Consider the following 16,388-nt stretch of genomic DNA (forward strand, 5'->3'; position numbering starts at 1 on the left):
TGGGACCAGGAGTTTGTCCTAGTGGTAGAGTGCTTGCCTAGCATGCATCAAGACCCGGGTTTGATTCCTGGTACCACATACGTAGAAAAAAGCTGGAAGTGGTGCTGTGGCTCAAGTGATAGAGCTCTAGCCTTGAGGAAAGCCAATGACAGTGCTCAAGCCCTGAGTTCAAGCCCCAGGATTGGCAAAAGAAAAAAGGCAACATCTGATTTTTATTAATCCTTTATTTAAAGGCATGCTAAAATAAAAATGATGAATTTCACTCTCTCTACACTCAAATATCAGTCTTATCTACAAGTATCAACAACAGGTGTCTAGAACAAAAGCAACAGTCAGCTGGGTGCCAGTGTCTCATGCCCGTAATCCTAGCTACTTACAAGGCTGAGATCTGAGGATCGTGGTTCAAATCTAGCCCAGGCACTAAAGTCCGTGAGATTCTTACATCCAATTAACCACCAGAAAACAGGAAGTGGCACTGCGGCTCAAATGGTAGAGCACAAGCCTTGAGCTCGAGAGCTATGGGACAGTGCCCACCACCCCTCCAAAAAACAAAACAAAACAAAACAACCCAAACCCACCTCACCCCCCCCCCAAAAAAAAACAAAACAAAACCCTATTCTTCTTTAACCTAGGAGAGTTTGGATTTAAACATTGATACTCTCACACAAAATCATCTGATGAAATTAAGTATATTTGTGCTGTGTTCAACACCAGAAGAGAAAGGAAAGAGCCTGTTTCTTTCCTGATTTCATTCATGTAATAGAAAATAAAAGGGTACCCTTGGATCCCCTCCCTACACCCCTGCAGAAATGACAGAATTTTGTTTTCATTTTGCTTTTTCTAATTTTTGTGTTCATGATTGCATATACGTAAGAATGAACAACCTGCCGGGAGTTTGGCCTAGTGGTAGAGTGCTTGCCTAGCATGCACAAAGGCCCAGGTTCGATTCCTCGGTACCACATACATAGAAAAAAGCTGGAGTGGTGCGGAGGCTCAAGTGGTAGAGCTCTAGCCTTGAGAAAATCAAAGGACAGTGCTCAGGCCCTGAGCTCAAGCCCAGGACTGGCAAAAAAAAAAAAAAAAAAAAAAAAAAAAGAATGAACTACCTAATTTGATGACTGAAATTTGATCAGACTGAACAGGAATATTTTACCACTCAATATGGTCCATTATTTAAGGGCTGTTTTATAAAATGTACTTTGTAAGTAGTCAGTACTTAGCACAACCACTTGTACGTCCTTGCTTCCATTCCAATCTTCCTTTAATTTTTCCACCTCTACCAGGTCTTTGGTGGTCCCTGGCTCATTGGAGGTGCCCTGCCTCTCCCATTTGGCATATCAAACTTTTCAGGATTTCTGTTAAACATTCAGAGCTGAGAAAACTTTTTTTTTTTGGCCAGTCCTGGGGCTTGAACTCAGGGCCTGAGCTGAGTGCTCTCCTTGGATTTTTCTCATGGCTAGAACTTTACCACTTGAGCCACAGATCCACTTCCAGATTTTTTCTATGTATGTGGTACCAAGGAATTGAACCTAGGCCTTTGAGCATGCTAGGCAAGCACTCTACACTAGGCTAAACTCCCGGCCGTGAGAAAGCTTTTGAGACAGACAATTTTTAGTCTTCTGCTTAGCACATTCAATTGTGTTCCACCCTTTTGCTTATGCTCAAATGATTCTAGATCTTGGCTGATCCTATTCTGTCCCACTGAAGATGTAATTTGCTAAGGCAAAATTTTTCTTTAGTTTTCTTTAGTGGGTCATTTTGGAAGCTGCATCTATTCCCTTGGCATGGAAAAAAGATAGTTATAGAAAGTATCACTATTCAATAGAAAGAAGAGTTCATTGGCTATTGTAACTCATGTAGTATTCTGCTTTGCTCAAGGAAAATAGAGGTAAAATTAGAGGCTGGGCATCTGTGTCTCATGCCTATAACCCTAGCTACTAAGGAGTCTGAGGTCTGAGAATTAGAGTTCAAAGCCAGCCTGGATAGGAAAGCTGTGAGATTCTTACTTTCAATTAAATACTAAGAAAACTAGTGGTAGAGCACAAATGTTGAGCAAAATAGCCCTGGTGCATTGACCAAACCCTGAATTCAAAAGTCAGGATCTGCACACATGCAAATCTATTGTCAGAGCAGGCCAGGGTTTCTCACGCCTGTAATCCTAGCTACTTAGGAGGCTGAAATTTGAGGATCGCAGTTCAAAGCAAGCCTGGGCATAAAGACTGTCAGGCTCTTACCTCCTATTAACCATCAGAAAAGTGGAAGTGGTGCTGTGGCTCCAGGGGTAGGGCTGTAGCCTTGAGCTGAAGAGCTCAGGGAGAGCAGTCCAGGCCCAGAGTTCAAGTCCCATGGCTGACAAAAAAAAAAAAAAGCAGAAAGTGGTGCTATTGATCAAGTAGAACACCAGTCAAGAGAAAAACAGAAAAACAAAACAGGAACTGCACCAGGTCACTGCATTGAAGCCCCAAGACCTGTAGATAGAGAGCAAAAGCACCCCTCAAAACCCCTGATCTTATAGGATAGTGCTCAAACCTAGGAAGATGCCTCTGAAATTCCTTTTTTTCATGCTTTTGTTTGGCATTGGGCTTTGCTAGCCTCAGGGTTGACTTGCAAATGGAGCTGGACCACTGCAAGATTAGCCCAGTGCTGCATGGAAACACGCATGCGTGGCCACACAGTGTGGGGGCCCTCGCAGCAGAAGTGCCACGCATGCGCACGGGCACACAGTGAACCTGGTTGCTGAGAAACAACCGGCACTAGAGAAGCAAGGCTGTGCTCAGAGGCCACCACCGCCTCTCTTCTGGTCTTGGTTCCAGGTTTCTTAGCTCCCCGTCTTCATGTGGTCATGGGGGACGCCAGAGCTTTTCCTTCGCTGGCTCTGCACCCAGGGCGGTGACCGGGTGCCAGTGCCTCTTCTTCATGGGCCTCTGCGCTTCTGGGGCCTCGTGGGGTCTCCTGGGGCTGCGTGGGCCACCACCCGAGGCTGCCCGGGAGCAGTAGCCGTCCCACTCTGAGGTAAGTCAACACGTCTTCTTCTAGAAAGAAAAAAACAAACACAACTGTCGTTTATGTGCTCATCATTTAAATGTTTGAACTCACTATTTTATTACTGTGTCCCTGCACATTTAGGTCCCCAAATATCCACAAAGTGATGCAAAACTGAAAACAAAAACCTCACCATTTGTGGAAGGTGAGATTGCAAGAGGATTCAAACTTGTTTTAGTTGTTAATTGAGATAAGAGTCTGGAGAAACTTTTCTACCCAGTGTGGTTTCCAACAATGATCCTTAGATCTCAGCCTCCTGAATAGCTAGAATTATAGGTGTGAGCCGGGCTACTTTTTTTTCTTTTAATAATTGAAAATATGAAGAACTCCAGGGCAGAAATTTTTTCCATTTGAGTATTTTAAGAATTCTCACTCTGTTCCCCTTGTGTCCTATTGGAAACTCTTTCCTTTTTGTGCTGCTGCAACGCAAACAAGGAAGATTGCTCAGTTGTTGGAACTGAGGACAGGAAAGTAGGATTGTATGACACCTACTCCAACAAGTAAGAACTGCTGATGAGTGTCTGCCCACTGTCTGTGATGTCAGGGTGTATTTAATTTTGAGTTAATAAACTTACATGCACAACAGTATTATCTGGAAGACTTTGTAGAATAAGTCTGCCTGGAGGTTAGGGGATTCAGAACTGAGAAGCTGGTTTTTGTGCTGGTTTGAACTCAGGGCACTGCCACTGAGCTTTTTTTGCACTGAGCTTTTTTTTACCACTTGAGCCATAATTCACTTCAACTTTTTAGTGGTTAACTAGAGATTAAAGTGTCAACTTTCCCATATAGGCTAGCTTTGAATGGTGATCTTCAGATCTCACTTCTTAAGTGGCTAGAGGTATAGGCAGGAGCCACTTCCAGCCAGCTACAAATTCACTTAAAGAGAAATGTAGGCATTACCTGAATTTTGGAGTGGTAACCCCTCTGTACAACACCTTAATAGTAATAATAAAAGTACAAATAACACTTGTTTCCAGATTTTAAAAATTTACTACAGTCTTGTTAAGCATAGACATGCTACCTAAATCAACTATTTGCTTTTTTTGGGGGGGGGGAGGCTTTAAGCTCAGGGTCTAAATACTCTCCTTGGGCTTTCTCAAGGCTAGAGCTTTACCACTTGAGTCTCAGCACCAGTTCTAGCTTTTTCTACGCATGTGGTACTGGGGAATTGAATCCGGGCCTTCGTGCATGCTAGGCAAGCACTCTACCACTAGGCCAAACTCCCAGCTCAAAATCAACATATTTTAAAAAACAAAATGCACAAGCTGTGCCTTCTCTGTTAGTTAATGATGTTACATTTCTCTATATTTGTTTTACCAGTACATATTTCTTAAATGTACAGAAGCATGAATCAAAGTTGCCTCTTGTAATTGTAAAGCTAAAAACATTTTCTCATGATCAAATACAGTAATTTAATAACCCTTAAGAATTATTTTCATAGTATGTTCTTATAATATCCAGCATACATGTATATTGCTTTCAATGAGCCAAAAATAATATTCTTATTATTCAAGGTAATTTTTCAATTGGGGCTTATATAATATACTCTAAAATGTCACCTGTACATCTTTCTATAATGCTGTCCTTTCAAATGAAAGATTCTAAATCAGTTGTATAATAAGCTATTGCATATGTTGTATTTGCCTATTTATTTATGGTGGCATTTAACTCATTTATTTTCCTTCAGTGACTTCTGATTATATTCCTTGTATGCCCTATCAAGTGTGACTTACGCATAGAGATACCTGTTCATTTCATTATCCCTTAGTGCTATTCACTGCTGAGTCCTAGAAAGGAGATGAGTCCAATTTCAGATGTGCCTAAGGGTAAAATTTTCTACTGTCTTGGTATTGTGTGTGTCTGTGTCTGATGTGGGGCTCAAACTTTGGGCCTGGGCATTGTCCCTCAGCTCTACAGCTCAAGGCTACCACCCTACCTCTTGAGCCACAGTGCCACTTAGATTTTCTAGTGGCTAATTGGAGATAAGAGTCTTAGGTGCTTTTGTGCCTGGACAGGCTTTCAACCTCAATCCACAAATCTCAGCCTCCTGAGTAGCTAGGATTACAGGCCCCAGAGACTCTTATCTGTGGCTCAAGGGTAGGGCAGTAGCCTTGAGCTGAAGAGCTCAGGGACAGCAATCAGGCCCAGAGTTCAAGCCGCATAATCCACAAAAAAAAAAGAAAATTAATGAATTATAAAAACAAAAAGGACTGGAAGTTTGGCCTAGTGGTGGAGTGCTTGCCTAGTATGCAGGAAGACCTAGGTTCGATTCCTCGGTACCATGTACATAGAAAAAATCTGTAAGTGGTGCTGAGGCTCAAGTGGTAGAGCTCTTGCCTTGAGAAAGCCCAAGGACAGTGCTCAGGCCCTGAGCTCAAGCCCAAAACTGGTAAGGAAAATAAATAAATAAATAAATAAATAAATAAATAAAGAGATGTACTCTTTACCTGACTTAAATGTAACTGTGATCCCTGTGTAAATCACCTATATAATAACAAAAGACCCTATTTATATTAGATCATTATATTCCAGACTGCAATAAAACCTATATACACACACAGAGTAAAAACAACTTAGAAAGCATTATAAATGTCCTGATACAGTGACTGCATTTGTGGTTTGCTGTATCCCTAGGATCCATTAAAGCATCAGTATCAAGTAATAATTTGGAATGTCTGGGAGAAACTGTTTACCTATAAACTACGAAGTTCTGAAGTGTTGCTTTAGTAGATTTTTTCTTTCCCCACTCCTGGGGCTTGAACTCAGGACCTGAGCACTGTTCTTGGTCTTTTTGCTCAAGGCTAGCGGTCCGCCACTTGAGCCACAGCACCACTTCCAGCTTTTTTCTATGTATATGGGACTGAAGAATTAAACCCAGGTCTTCGTGCATGCTCGGCAAGCACTCTACCACTAGGCCAAACTCCTGGCCCCAAGAAGAATTTTTTTTTAGGATACACTGATAACTTGTTTTTGTGTCCTAATTTTGATTATTATATTCTGTCCCTTTTCCTCTTCTAGCCACCTTCAGTCTTGACTTTTTCTGCCTCAAAGAATTAGCTCAAACTGGGGACCAGCTCCACTGTGTAACCCTAGCTAGTCAGAAAGCTGAAATCTGAGGATCGCAGTTTGACCTCAGCCTTGGCAGAAAAGTTCATGTGACTTTTATTTCTAATTTACAACCCCAAATCCAGAACTGAACATGTAGCTCAAGTGCTGTAACTCTAGCCTTGAGTGAAAACACCAAGTAAGAATGTGAATGCTATTCCTGGTGTACACACACACACACACACACACACACACACACACACACACACACGAAAAGAAACGGATCTTTTGTAATACCCTTTTTAATGCATATATTCAGTATAAGAGCTATAGTATTTCTTTAACATATTGAAACATCCAGCATTTCTGGCATTTGTCTACATAAAGGGTAAAAGCACAATAAATCACCAAAAGTTGAACAGACTTCAGCTATAGTTTATTCATTCAACAAATGATTGCTGTATACTAAAGAAATCTTTGCTTTGGAAACCTTATAGTTTAGTCATAAGAATTCCTGTACTTCCTTATATTTAAATGCCTAATGAGTAAAATCCTCCTCTTTTGGTGGCATTATTGGAACTTGAAGCCAGCAGTGTCACTTAACATTTTGCTCGAGATTAGCACTGTCCCACATAAGCCATACTTGCACTTCTGGCTTTTTGCTGGCTAACTGGAAATGAGCCTTATGATCAACTTTTCTGCCTAGGCTGGCTTTAAACCGTCAGAAATGTTTATTTGAGAACGACTTTTTCTTCTGATGCTAACTTTGATGTTATTTCTGTTCCATGTATCAGATGAATGTCTAAATGTATTATATCTTAAAAATTGTCAGAATTAATATTTTAGCTTTTTTTGTCAATGGGAATTGAACCCAGGAGGTTTCACTTGCTAGGTAAGTACAAGTACTTTTTGGTACTTGCCCATATCCCAGCCACAACTCACCCTTTTGAATTCTCTCTCTGTCTGTGTATAGGATAAAAAGAGAACAGTTTAGTGTATTGGAATATTCTATGATTTTTTGGGTCTTTTTAAATCTAGTCTGATATAGTCATAGTCTGGAAACAAATATGATGATAGAAGCTGATGAGCTTTCTTTACTTCAAAGGAGGAGAGGAGATAGGCATTCCTTTACAATGTGGATGTGAGGGGAAGGGATTGTCCTACCACATAACCCCAGAAGCTTAGTGGTGAGGCCTTCAACGTCCACACACCCAGGGGCATCAGTTCAAGCAGGGAGAGTTCCTGTGGCCTAAAGCCTCCCTCAGATTCCTCTTCCCCATCTTGCATACTACATTCCACACTAGCAACACACACACACACGCACGCGCGTGCACATATGCACACAGAGGCAAGTGGAGAAGGGGAGCCTGTGGGCATAGAACATCCAGATGCATGTCGGGCACCAACTGAACCAGGTGAATCGCCTGCCCCCCTCTGCAATGCTTGGAAATTTAGTTTCTAGCATCTAGTGACTCTTCCATGGTAATTCAGATACTGCGTTTTTTTTTTTTTTTTTTTTTTTTTTATGGGTCATGGGGCTTGAACTAGGTCGGGGCGTTGCCCCTGAGCTCTTCAAGGCACTGCCCTACTCTTAAGCCAAGCCCCACTTCCTTTTCTAGAGTTTATTTGGAGATAAAGAGTCTTAGGTCCTTTAGTGCCTGGGCTGGCTTTGAACCTTGATCCTCAGATCTCAGCTTCCTGAGTAGCTAGGATTAAAGGCATGAACCACTGTGCTGGCTCAAGACCAGTTCTGTCTTCCCTCTTCCATTTCCTCAAGGAGCTGGTGGACATCACAGTTGGTGGGAACTCACTGAATGACCTTAGCTTGGGGTGACTTTTTTTTTTTTTTTTTTTTTGACAGTCCTGGGGCCTGAACTCGGGCCTGCACACTGTCCTTGGGTTTTCTCAAGGCTAGAGCTCTACCACTTGAGTCACAGCACCACTTCCAGCTTTTTTCTGTGTATGTGGTACCGATGAATTGAACCCAGGTCTTCGTGCATGCTAGGCAAGCACTCTATCACTTGGCCAAACTCTCGGCCCACTTGGGGTGATTTCTATTCCAAAGCTCACTGGATTTCAGTTGTAGCTGATGTCTAGGAAATACCAGACTTGATTTCATGCAGGTGACTTTTGGAGCCAACCAGCCCAGCTGGGCCTTCGTGGTCGTTGGGCTGCAGCCTGCTGTTTGCCACTCAGGACTGTAGATCAGCCAGGGGTGAGGGTGGTGGTGAGGAAGAGCAGCTGAATTCCTCCAGGCCACTCCATGATCCACGATGCTACAGTGGCCTCTGCTGGCCATCCACAGTGCTACAGGCACTCTTGTCTGGTTCTAGAGGGTTGGTGTGTGTGTGTGTGTGTGTGTGTGTGTGTGTGTGTGTGTGTGTGTGTGTGTGTGTGTGTGTGTGTGTGTGTGTGTGTGTGTGTGTGTGTGTGTGTGTGTGTGTGTGTGTGTGTGTGTGTGTGTGTGTGTGTGTGTGTGTCTGGTTCTAGAGGTTGGTGTGTGTGTGTGTGTGTGTGTGTGTGTGTGTTATTCTTCCTCCCTGCGTTTCCCCCCAAACCCTACACACACATCCTGGAGCTTTAAACTCAGGGTCTGGACTATCCTTCATTTGTTAGAGTGAGGGTGAGAGCGAGGGTAAATGTGAGTTTGGGGTTGAAGGTTAGGGTGAGGGTTAGGGTGGGGGTGAAGGTGAGGGTGAGAGTTAGCGTTAGGGTTAAGGATAGGGTGAGGTTAGGGTGTGGGTTAGTGTTAGGGTTAGGGTTCCGGTGAGAGTTAGGATGAGGGTTTGGGGTAGGGTTAAGTTTAGGTTTAGGTTGAGGGTGAAGGTTAGGGTGTGGGTTAGGGTGAGGGTTAGGGTGATGATATGGGTGAGGCTGAGGGTTAGGGTTAGAGTTATGGTTATGGTGAGGGTGAGGGTTAGGTAGACGTTTAGGGTTAGGGTTAGGGTGAGGGTGAGGGTGAGGGTGAGGGTTAGGGTGAGGTATAGGATTGCGGTGAGTATGAGGGTGAGGGTGAGGGGTAGGGTGATGCTGCAGCACTTGAGCCAAAACTGTTTGTAGCTTCTTAGTGAATCCTTGGAGATGAAAATCTCCTGGAGTTTCCTGCCCCACCTGTCATGGAATGTTAACCTTTAGGTCTCAGCCTTCTGAGTAGCTAGGATTGCAGGTGTGAGCCACCACCACTAGTGTGCAGCTGAATCCTGGCTTTGCTCTACACTGGCAGGAGGACAATGGGAAAATTGTTTAATTTCCTTTACTCTCAACTTGTAGAAATGTTTTGCTTTTGTTTTATTTGGTCTTTGTTTTGTTTGTTTTGCCAATCCTGGTCCTTGAACCCTGGGCTTGGTCCCTGTCCCTGAGCTTCTTTTGGTCAAGGCAAATGCTCTACCACTTGAGCCACAGTGCCACTTTCAGCTTTTTTCAGTGGTTTAATTAGAGATAGGAGTATCCCAGAATTTCTTACCTAAGCTAGCTTCAAACCGCAATCTGAGATCTGAGGAGCCTCCTAAGGACCTAGGATTACAGGAGTGAACCACTGAGCTGCGCTCATGTAGGAATGTTAAAAGCCGTTTTTTTTTTTTTAATGCCAATCCTTAAAACAGACTTGATATAGGACCAGGATGCTGTCCTTGACATTTTGTTTTTGTGTTTTGTCAACTGTGGAGGCTTGAACTCAGGGTCTGGGCATTGTCCCGAAGCTTTTGTGCTGAAGGCTAGCACCCAGCTCCTTGCGATTTTTGAACTCAAGGCTGGTGTTCTACCATTTTAGCCATAGCTCCACTTCCAGGTTGTTGGTAGTTAACTGTCAATGAAAGTTTCATGGAGTGGGCCATGTGACTTTACCTGTAACCCTAGCTACTCAGGAGACCAAGGTCTAAAGATCATGGTTCAAAGCCAGTGCAGGAAGGAAAGTAAAGTCCAATGAGACACAAATCTCCAATTAACCACCAGAAAATCAGAAGTGACACTGTGGCTCAAGTGGTAGAGCACTAGTTAGTCTTGAGCTAAAGAGCTCAGGAACAAGCTGAGGCCAGGCCCCACGACTGCCCAAAAGAAAAAAAAAATAATTATGAACTTTTCTGCCTGCGCTGGCTTCAGACAATCCTTAGACTGAAACTTTAGGAATAGCTAAGATTGCAGGAATGAACTATTGGCACTTGTTTATTTAATTTTGGGGACAGTCTTGCGGCTTGAACTCCTCCTCCTTGGATACTTTTTCCTCAAAGCTAGCACTCTGCTACTTGAGCCACACCACCACTTCCAGCTTTTTCTATGTATATAGTTCAGGGGAATTGAACCCAGGGCTTCATGTATGCTAGGTGAACACACTATCACTAGGCCACACTCCCCGCCCTCTTTTTTTGTTTCTTAAATCATATCTCTACTACTGCTGAACTGCCAAGAGTTTCTGTTTCAGAATAAAAGCTGAAGTCCCCACCATAGCCTCAGGGCCCTCACCTTACCTAGTGGTTCTCATCTACAGGGCTTATTAGAAGGAGGAACCACTGGGCCGTAGCACCAGACCTAGGCTGGACCCCAATGTGTATTTATTTATGTTTTCATTTATTTTGTCAGTGAGTATTTCTACTAAGTTCCCCGATGACATCTCTGATGCTGTGTGGAGATCACACGGTGTAGCTCACTGCTCTGCACAAGCTGTCCCCTGGCTGTCCTACAGCAAGCATCTACTCCCTATACTGACTGTAGGAGCCACACTGGATGGTTGTCTCTAAGACAGGCCAGACACCCTCTCACTTTAAGATCATGACCCTGGATGATTGTTGGGTCTGGATGTCTTGTCTTGATCTTTCCTAAGGCAACTTATCACTTGAGGCTTTTCTAAATTCATACTTTATTGCAAACTGCTAACCCTCTTTCCCAGTGCATTCCTCATTTCTTTTTTTCCATTATACAGGTACCTACGTGTGTACATTTTCTACATTTCCCCCCTCCTCCCCATTAAAGCGTAAACCTTCAGAAATAAAGCATTTGTTTTTCTCACTCTCACATCCAATGTCTAGAATTTAATAGTTAAAGACAGTCTCCAAAATCACACACACAACTTATCACACACAGATCTTGACTGAGATTATGACCAAGTTCCCATCAGAAACTAAGGAGACTAACAGAAATCAAAGGCAACAAATTTCAAGTGCTAAATGAAAAAAGACTTTCAAATAACCTTTCTGAAAGGAAAAAAAAAACCCATTTCTTCAAAAGTGAGATGAGCTGAGTACCCATGGCTGGGGCCTGCCATCCTAGCTACTCAAGATGCTGATTTATGAAGACTGTAGTTCAAAGCCAGGCTAGGCAGAAAAGAATGAGGTGTCATCTCCAAAACCAGCAAAATGCCAAACAGGAGGTGTGGTTCAAATGATAGAGCAGTGGGAAGAAGCAAGAAATTGGAACAGTGTTGGTTACTGATGGCTTATAATCCTAGATATTCAGAGGGCTCAGATCACAGGATTGTGGTGCAAGGCCAAGACTGCAGAGGAAAATGAGACTATCTCCAATTAACCACACATACCCCAAAGTTAAGCTGTGAACTGAGTGATTGAGGATAGGCCTTAACTAAAAATGCTCAGAGATGGCACCTATGCCCTGAGTTCAAGTACCAGGACCAGACCCCTCAACTTCTACCAAAAAGGCCAAACAAAAGCACAGTCAAAAATCCAATCCCTGGCCCAGCAGTGGCTCATGCCTGTAATCCTAGCTACTCAGGAGGATGAGATCCAAGAATCAAGGTTTAAGCCAGCCTGGAGCCAAAAGGACTTGAGACTCTTATCTCCAGTTAACTTCTAGAAAAGGGGAAGTGGGGCTTGGTTCAAGGGTAGAGCAGTAGCCTTGAGTTGAAGAGCTCAGGGACAGTGCCCAGGCTGAGTTCAAGCCCTATGACCTACCAAAAAAAAGAAAGAAAAGAAGGAAAGAAGCCAGACGGGATGGCTCACACCTGAAATCCTTGCTACTCAGGAGGCTGAGATCTGAGGATCAAGGTTCACAGCCAGCCTGAGTACTAAAGACCATGACACTCTTATCTCCAATTTACCACTAGAAAATGGGAAGTGGTGCTGTGGCTGAAGGGGTAAGGGGATATTCTTGAGCTGAAGGGACAGTGCCTAGGCCCAGAGTTCAAGCCCCACTACCAATTGACAAAAAAGAAAAAGAAAAACCATCCAATCCCTAGCACCCCTTTCCCTCAGACAAAGACTGAAATAAAAACAACCAAGAGGACATGGTGGTAAATCTGAATAAGCCTTTGTTGTTATAAAACAACAAATAATAACTACTTCCATATTTTTTTTCCTTTTCTTTTTTGCCACTCCTGGGGCTTGAACTCAGTGTCTCACATAGTTCTTGGGCTCTCTCAAGGCTAGTGCTCTATCAACCATTTGAGCCACAGCCTTTTTCTACCTATGTGGTACCAAGAAATCAAACCTGGGTCTTCATGCATGCCAGGCAGGCACTCTACCACTAGGCCAAACTCCTGGCCCTAGGTACAAATTTTAAAAAGAGAAGTTCTAGGTTTCAACTGAGTGCCTCTAGTTCCAAATTAGACCCCTCTTTCTAGGCAGGGGAATCTGGCCCCCTCCTCTAGCCCTTGTCCATCAACTTCCATATATCAACTCAGTAACTCTGGATTACCAAGCAAGAACCTTTCGGGAGTTATGAATTATGTTTTTTTTTTTTTTTTTGGCCAGTCCTGAGCTTGAGCTCAGGGCCTGAACACTGTCCTTGGACTTTCTCAAGGCTAGAGCTCTACCACTTGAGCCACAGCACCACGGCAGCTTTTTTTTTTTTTTTTTTTTTCCAGTCCTGTGCTTGAGCTCAGGGCCTGAGCACTGTCCTTGGACTTTCTCAAGGCTAGAGCTCTACCACTTGAGCCTCAGCACCACTTCTGGCTTTTTTCTGTGTATGTGGCACTGAGGAATTGAACCCGGGTCTTCGTGCATGCTAGGCAAGCACTCTACCATTAGGCCAAACTCCCGGCCATGTCAGCTTTTTTTTATGTAAGTGGTGCTGAGGGATCAAATCTGGGTCTTCATGCATGCTAGGCAAGCATTCTACCACTATGCCAAACTCCGGGCCCCGGGAATTATGTTTCTTTTTATCTCATAGATGGTAATAACTCCTAGAGGACGTGGATAGACCAGAAGTTGCTCATATTTCCACCACCAAGGGAAGTGGGAGAGAATGGAGACAGGCCCTGTGACCTGGTGCAGGAAATGCTGCATAAAAGGAAAGAAATGTACATGCAAAGGATGGAAATCCACAGAATGCAGAGAGAAGCAGTCTGCACCTAGCTTCACTCCTGACTCTCTTCCTCACCCTACCTCCACGACTGAATCTTTCTTGGCCATGTTTGTCACTATGTATCTCTTCCTAGCAACACTCAGCTCAGAGTTTGTATGTATGTATGCATGCATGCACATGCATGTATGTATGTATGTATGTATGTATGTATTTATTTATTGTGGGTCATGGGGCTTGAACTCAGCCTGGACACTGTTCCTGAGCTCTTCAGCTCAAAGCTACTACCCTACCCTTAAGCCAAGCTCCATGTCCCTGGAGTCTCTGGTCCCTTTGTGCCCAGGCTGGATTTGAACCTTGATCCTCAGATCTCAGCCTCCTGAGTAGCTAGGATTACAGGCATGAGCCCTTGTGTTTGAGCTCGTGCTCAGCAAGTCTTATAATTTTAAATAAGTCATTCCCTCAAGTTGTAACAAATATTTTGAGTTTTTAAAAATAAGAAATAAAATTATATGGTATCAAACCTTACCCATCAAATGTCTTTTTTTAAAACTCAATGCCACTCTGGTAGCTTTTGCCACACCCCATGTGTTCCAGGGATCATTGTGATCCACCATGGTTTCAGGGATTGTGGGAGCAAGTCCCAGGACCACACACAAGAAGGCTGAAGTCCTTGCAGGAGCAGGTTGTAGGATATCATGGCCCTGGAGAAGGAAGAAGGCATTTGTTCAGTCCTTATGGTTCCCGAAATGCTACCATGAGGATGCCCATAGGGGACCTCTTGAAACCCTTTACAACATTTCAAAGAGCTAGAACCTCAAGGGTCTATGCCTGGCTATGACTGGTCCATTCCTCCCTGGTGTCACGAGGCCTGGCTGTGATTAGTCCATTCCTCCATGATGTCATTAGGCCTTGCTGTAATTGGCCCATTCTCTCACGTGCCTCACATGCCATTGTTAGGTCCCTGCAGGGGTCACAGAAGGCAGTTAATTCCTCTGCATTTTCAGTTAAAGTGCTGAAGAGCTCCTTTGCAGAGCTGAAGCAAATCAGATCTAGACTGATGCTTTTATTGGGGAGAGGAAGGGAGGGTTTGGGGATTTCCATTATTCTGTGGTTTAGATTATGCTAATTAAAGATACGCACACCATGACAGACAGAAAACAATATACGTATATATATCCCTAAAAAGTCTGGGCGCAGGGGCCGGGAGTTTGGTGTAGTGGTTGAGTGCTTGCCTAGCATGCACAAAGACCTGGGTTCGATTCCTTGGTATCACATACATAGAAAAAAGCTGGAAGTGGTGCTGAGGCTCAAGTGGCAGAGCTCTAGCCTTGAAAAAGTCCAAGGGCAGTGCTCAGATACGGAGTCCAAGCCCAGGACTGGCAAAAAAAAAAAGGGGGGGGGGAAAGGCTGGGTGTAGTGGCTCCTGCCTGTAATCCTATCTAGGCAGGAGGTTGAGATCTGAGGATCAAGGTTCAAAGCCAGCCCTGGCACAAAAGGACCTAAGACTCTTATCACCAATTAAACTCTCAAAAATGGGAAGTGGGGAACTCTGACGGGTAGGACGGTAGCCTTGAGCTGTAGAGCTAAGGAATAGTACCCAGTCAAAGTTCAAGCCCCATGACCCACAAGAAAAAAAATAAAGCCTGTTAAGGCTGGACACGGTGGCTTTCACCTGTAATATAGGCTACTCAGGAGGCTGAGAATGGAGGATCAAGGTTCAAAGCCAGCCCCAGCACAAAAGAACTTGAGACTCTTTTCTCCCAGTTAACCACTAGAAAACTGGATGTGGCACTATGGCTCAGGGACAGTGCCCAGGCTGAGTTCAAGCCCTAAGCCTAACAAAAACAAAAACAAAAATTCTGTTAGGGGTGGGCTTGGTGGCTCTCATCTGTAATCCTAGCTACTCAGGAGGTAGGATCAAGGTTCAAACCCAGGACGGGCACAAAAGAACATGAGACTCATCTCCAGTTATCCTCTAGAAAATGGGAATGGGGCTGTGGCTCAAGGGTAGGGTAGGGTAGCTGGAGCTGAAGAGTTCAGGGACAACACTCAGGCCCAGGGGTAGGGCGGTAGCCTGGAGCTGAAGAGCTCAGGGACAGTGCCCAAGCTGAGTTAAAGCTGCAGGTACCATAAAAAGAAAAGAAAAGAAAAGAAGCCTGTTAAGGGACTGGAAGTTTGGCTAGCAGTAGGCCTGGGTACCACATACCTAGAAAAAACCCGGCAGTGGTGCTGTGGCTCAAGTGGTAGAGCTCTAGTCTTGAGATAGCCCAGGGACAGTGCTCAGGCCAGAGTTCAAGCCCCAGGACTGGCAGAAAAAAAAAAAAAAGCCTGTTAAATGCCCAAACCTGAGCTTAAACTTACCCATTTACCTTTTTGTGGTTCCACTGTGTTTTCAGATTGATTTACTACATGAACCATAAGTATCAGTCCATTGTCAGGTCTCATTATCTGTGGGAGACCAAACCTTGACACTATCACCTACAGAAACAACTTTTTTTTTTTTTTGTGGGTCATGGGACTTGAACTCTGGGCTTGGGTGTTGCTCCTCAGCTCTTCAGCTCAATGCTAGTGCTCTACTCCTGAGCCACAGTGCCAAGGGCCCCGGGTTCTCATCCTGACCCCTTACCGAGTGGACAAATCCCTGTCCTGGAGGGGGGAGGGGGAGGAGGAGGAGGAGGAGGAGGAGGAGGGCAGCGCTGAAGATTTGAAGCAAAACCAGGCTGGGTGGGGGATGAGGGCCTATGGGAGGGGAGGGCAAGGTCCAGCCCCACCCCACAGGAGGCGCTCACCTGTCAGGCGGCGGGGACCAGCAGCTTCTCTCCGGACTGCCCCTCTCTCCCTCCCTCCCCCAACGTGGGGCAGGAAGCCCAGGGCCGTCAGTTCCACAGCCACGGCTGCTTCTCTTTTCCCTGCTGTTGGAGACGTGCTCCTCCGAGCCCCGCTCCAGGCTAGGCGCCCACCCCTGCTCAGGGTCTAGCAGAGGCAGCAGCTCTGGGAAGTCAGCTCGGTGCTCAACTTTCCCGCACTTGCGCCCATCCAGTCCCGGAAGC

General features: G+C 44.6%; 2 long non-coding RNA genes across 3 annotated transcripts in view; one reads left to right on the top strand and one right to left on the bottom strand.

Annotated features, from left to right (window-relative positions):
• Positions 1-13,508, top strand: part of LOC150044890 (uncharacterized) — a 44,876-nt gene extending 31,368 nt beyond the window's left edge. For both annotated transcript variants that reach the window (XR_016533055.1, XR_016533054.1), the window contains exon 4: positions 13,204-13,508. This is a non-coding gene — a long non-coding RNA (uncharacterized LOC150044890). The remainder of the gene's footprint in view (positions 1-13,203) is intronic.
• Positions 599-16,353, bottom strand: LOC150044892 (uncharacterized). The gene is made up of 3 exons (XR_016533053.1): positions 16,128-16,353; positions 13,865-14,039; positions 599-3,032 (listed from the first exon to the last, which is right to left on the bottom strand). It is a non-coding gene; the product is annotated as an uncharacterized LOC150044892 (long non-coding RNA).
• Positions 16,354-16,388: the final 35 nt, after the last annotated feature.

Source organism: Megascapheus bottae, chromosome 29 (genome assembly GCF_031878675.1).
Source record: "Megascapheus bottae isolate mThoBot1 chromosome 29, mThoBot2.hap1, whole genome shotgun sequence".
Classification (NCBI taxonomy): Eukaryota; Metazoa; Chordata; class Mammalia; order Rodentia; family Geomyidae; genus Megascapheus; species Megascapheus bottae.